At 36.8% G+C, this 5260-nt stretch overlaps 1 long non-coding RNA gene across 1 annotated transcript; it reads left to right on the top strand.

Moving 5' to 3' along the window:
• Positions 1-116: 116 nt before the first annotated feature.
• On the top strand, positions 117-1615 carry LOC115414601 (uncharacterized). Its single transcript, XR_003934680.1, has 2 exons — positions 117-221; positions 1154-1615. It is a non-coding gene; the product is annotated as an uncharacterized LOC115414601 (long non-coding RNA).
• The last annotated feature ends 3645 nt before the right edge of the window (positions 1616-5260 follow it).

Genomic DNA, 5260 nt, shown 5'->3' with positions numbered 1-5260 from the left:
TCCGGCCCTGGTGCTAACTGCAGAGTGGCCTACTACGTAAGCTTCCCGTTCTGTTCTTCTCGTGTGTTGTAAAAGCTCTATTTCCTCTGACCAGCAGAGGGTGCCTTGTGCATCAGTAGGTGCAGGTCGTACATACGCGGTCAGTTCGGTCAGTACGTGACAAAGCTGAGAACCTGTCAACAAGTCCGCACCGGTTAGTAACCACATCTTGTGTTTTGCAGGTAAACTGTTCTAATTGAACACACACATAGAACCGTAGTATTTCTTCTGAACTACCCTCTGAGGGGACTCGTTGTGAAGCTAAAGCCCAGTTGTGTTCGGCTATGAGCTAATGTGGTGGACGCTGCTCAGTGGAACTCAGGTCCAAAAGAACATGTTGTATGTGTCTGATAGAAACTACCATGAACTAAAGGAAGAGTCACACATGGACAAGAGGTACAGAAGACACACACTCTGACCAAGACATGTCAAACACATGAGTTTATGAGTCTGATTACAAGTGTGGACCTGGACCCATGCTAATGCAGTTGCTAAGCTAATACCATAGTTGATGACCTTTAACATGTGCGTATTGGTTCAAACTAGACCAAGGAACTGTGTTACTAAAGGATAGATATCAGATCACTGTTAAATGGTACGGTATCAATACATTCAAATACAATGCTTTAAGCTCACAGTTCAAAGGGTGTTTTAGAGATTAAAAATGGTAAAAAACAGGGAAAAGACTGGTTAACAGCAATAGTGAGTGGTTTATTAAGTTCATTAATCATTTGTGTCAGAGTAAAGTGCAGAAAGTGATATTTGTGTATTTATAAGCTTAAAGTCATGTGTAGAAACTGTACTTGACCCTGTGATAAGTGTCTGTAGTTCATCTATGGTCTATGTGTATTAGCCAGAACTAGTAGTGGATAGTAAAGGATGACAAACTGACACAACACCAGACACTCACTATGATGCCATCTCAATTATAAGACTTTTGTGTTGGTATATCTGTGCCAAATTCACTATTTTAAAGTAATTATCACTCTGGGGAGGAGTAAAGCATGTTGATTTTTTAACAGTATGGTTTGTCATTTAAATTCATTTTAAATTGACGCACTACTGCCCACTGACAATTGCAATGCTTTATTTGAACGCCGATGCTTTCCCCAAGGTAAACCAGCATATGAGATGGACCAGGCTCATCCAGACTTGGGCTCCAGCCTGTCTTTTGGGTAACTCTGAAAGGGCAGCCACATCGTCACACCAACATGTCCACAGACAACGCAGATGTCATCTGACAGTGTCCAGGAGATGTGAAGATGAAGCCAGAGCTGCAGAGGAAGACCAGCGTGGGGGTTTTCACTAAAGGCAGATGACAGCTTGATGCAAAAGACGTGGAAGAGACACATGTTATATCACACCTTAGAATCCATGCAGAAAGGGTAATATGCAAGTTGTGTAGCAAGTACTGTTGGAGGACACCAGTCAGTTTGTTGCTTCCATGTGAGGGTGAGGTTACCCTTCTAAAATAGTTGATGTTTGTTGTATATTACTGAACATGTGCCCAAGTGTTGTTGTAAGGCCAGAGGACACATGCACTTGTTGAGTGATTGAATAAAAAAAAAAAAAAAAAGTCCTGCAAACTGCAGTGTAAAGTTGCTTGTGCTTTTATCAAATTAGCAATTTTGAATCACTGAATTCAAGCACCATATTTCAAGTACCAGGGTGATACGTTGAGTCAAGTAAAAACTTAAAAATAAAGTATACACACAAAGCTCTGTGTATTAACCCATAAAGGCCCAGTACTACGTTGGTGGCAGTTCCTAAATTAATTTTTATTTAACCTTTCTAAAATGATTGATCACCATTATAATATTATCCTCTGTATTTCGCTTCTTTTTTTTTTTTTTTTAAATGTAAATCAGGTATTTTCCCATATTAAATTCACTGATCATGTAGGTGTTCATAAAATCTCAGATTAAAGTTGAGGATTATTATATCTCTGATATTTTATGCACCTTATATATCACGCTGATTATCATATATCATATTGTTTATCATATATCATACTGTTTATCATAGAATCATATGTCATACTGCTATCTTGGACTGTTCAGACTGTATTTCTGATAATTCTGCACATTAACATCTGACTTGTCTCAGGCAGTTTTGCACATTCTCTGTGCCATGTGTCTGACAATTTACACAATTACCAGATGTTGCACATTCATTTAAATATAATTTTTTTTCTCTTGGTAATACTAGTTTATATTTTTATGCTTTTTTCTATTGCATGTCATTTTTAATTAACGCTTTGTTTTGGTTGTGTAACATCCTAGTTTAATTATTCTCTTCAATTTTTTTATACTTAAACTCTTGTGGCGTTCAGTGTGAATGGCAAAATAAGATTTTCCTTGTACAGGGAAACCTGTTTACACATGGCAATAAACACTTTGAATCTAGAATCTTTAGTCAAAAACAGAGAAAACTAAAGAAAAGTGACTGTCAGTGAAATCTTTCAACTGAAAATAAACCCAGTGTCTCCATCCACTGTCATTGATTCCAAGTGAAAGCAGCCTCAGCCCCACAATGTAATAAAATTGGTGAGATTTGCTACATTCATATGGTATAAAAATTCAAGAAAATGTGAAATTATTCCAAGTTTAGGATTACAATACTCAGATTGATTAATGTAACGAATTATAGTACAGATTACTTTTTGGGAGTGTATTCTGTAATCTGTAGAGGAATACATTTCAAAAGTAACCCTAACCATATGGATTGTGCTTTCAGGAAGAGGAAAATAATGATCGCTTTTTTTTTACTCGTGTTCAATTACAAACTATTTGTGGAAAGACATAGTAGACTGGCTGAAAATGAAAACTGATAAAGTAACTAATGTAGAACAAGTAACATAATTTTCCAAAGGAACTCTTCACAATTTGTTACATAATTATGGGTAAATACCACATTCATAAACGTAAATACAAAATAAAAATTCTTTCCTTTGTGTGTGAACATTGAGCTAAGAGCCTTGTTTTTGTCTTTGTCACTCCTAAAGGACTCAAAGGAAAATGGAAGCCTTATATGTGAAGATGTTTCTACATATCTATAACTTTGATAAAATGCGCTTTTGTGTATTGTCGTTTCTCTCTCTTTCAGTGACATACATATTTAATTTGTTAATAAGCAGCCTTGCTCGTCCCTTTTTGTCTTTGTGCTGCATCCCATCGAGAGTTTTGTACGTTTAAAGATGTAAATAAATAAAAGTGGTGTATTTCTGGGTTTGAGTGGAGGTCACATGGTCTGAACGGAAGTGGAGCTCCATTTTCTACCGGCTTCCACAGCTAGACTCTTGTTCTGAAAATTAAAAAAAAAAAAAAAGCTGTTAAGACCACTGATTTATTTACATTTTATAACTTTAAAGTAGATTTTTTTTTTCCATACATGTATTTGTCCCCTGGCAATGTTCTGTAATTTTCTGTTCTGTTCAATCGTTGTTTACTTCGTTATATCTTCATTATGTTGTATATGTCATAATTACTATGTATTTTGTATGAAAGCAAATAAATACGTTTAGTTTCAAAAAAAAAAACCTAGACCCTCTTGCAAATCTTGAGTAATGGCCACTCTGCAATGCATGATGGGAGTTGGTACTTGCACCATGAGTAAAACTCGTTGTGCGTTTGATCTGGTTCAGGCTCAATAGAGTACCAAGTGCGTTTGGAGTGCACTCGATTTCACCCCCAACTGGACACTTGTAAAAATTACTTGATATATATGGAATGAAGATTGAATATTTTGAATGAAAGCTGATATATATGGAATGAAAGCTGATATATGGAATGAAGTTTGAATAAGTATACATACATTTGAAAATACTGAGTGAATTCAAGTCATTTACTTGTCATCAAAGTGATACTCTTCTGAATTCCCTGGCTTTGCAACATGGCTTCAGTTGGAATATTCCAATACTTTGCTGAACTCGACAACTTTTTTGCATCACCTGGCCGTACTCCAAATGACACAAACAGTTTGGAGGTTATATTGCGTCACCTTGAGGATCATATTACCATTGTTGCGATGTTCTTATTGCTTGTGGGTAATAATGCTCAACAAAACCTTGTTGAAAGAACATTATGCATGAATCTTGAAAGAATTTACGCGTTACTTCAGGAGATGTTGGCTGAAATAACACTTCAGGCAGAAGCTGATATACAAAGGCATTGTATGGACACATTCTGCATCTCAGAGAGGAAGACCAAAGCAAGTGAATCTGAATAATTTTGGCTGCTGAGTGTAACTCTTTTAATGCAGAAGTGTTCTTGTAAGCAAGTATTTACACACACATTAACGCATTTTATTTATTTTTTTTCTTTTAAGGTACAACATAACAGCTGCTCAACTGACTAACATGCGGGACTTAGGATTTAGCTGGATGGCCATATCTCGAATACTGTCTGTCAACATTCGAACACTGTACAACCACAGGACACAGCTTGGTTTACTGGACTACGGGAATTTCAATAACATTTCAAATGATGATCTTGATTATCTTATCAATGAGGTTCTTAGACAAACCCCTGGCTCTGGAGAGACTTACATCACTGGTAGTTTGAGAGGGAGAGGAATCCGAGTTCAACGATGGCGAGTGTGAGAGCGATTAAGAATTGTCGATCCAGTAGGAAGAATGTTAAGAGGACGGAGGGCAATTCAGCGGAGGGTCTACAATGTTTCTATCCCAAATCAAGTGTGGTATGTGCTGTTTTGTAAATTTCATTAAGGTATAAGTCACTATATACATATTTTTACAAGATTATACTTTTTTAAAAAAAGTTTTATTTACAGTATTCAAAAAGGTTTAAGAGAGGGGAAGCTACTGGTTTTGCAGTAGAATATAAGCGTGCAGTACTAATGTAGTAACCCAGTTTCCCCACAGATGGAGTTTGATGTTTGTGAGCACTCTGCCAACCAGAAATATGTAGTAGTATTACACTAATGAAGTAACAGCAGAGTTACTCATGTTATGCTGTAAAATCTCTGCGTGTTTGAAATAAAAATATCTTCTGCGTGTTTAAAATAAAAATATCTTCAAGTATGCGACACTAGAATGGCTTATGAGCAACCAAAGAACAACACATGACAGTCGTAAGAAGCTTTGAGACTGAGGGTTTACACAAGCTGCCCAGTTTATAAAGAGTTTGATCAGATGGGCAATTGGCAGCACCACTGGAGCAGCTGAGGCTAAGAGCCTTGCTCAAAGGCCAAAGGCACCTCA

Source organism: Sphaeramia orbicularis, chromosome 24 (genome assembly GCF_902148855.1).
Source record: "Sphaeramia orbicularis chromosome 24, fSphaOr1.1, whole genome shotgun sequence".
NCBI classification, from domain to species: Eukaryota; Metazoa; Chordata; class Actinopteri; order Kurtiformes; family Apogonidae; genus Sphaeramia; species Sphaeramia orbicularis.
This window is presented reverse-complemented; position numbering and strand designations above follow the sequence as displayed.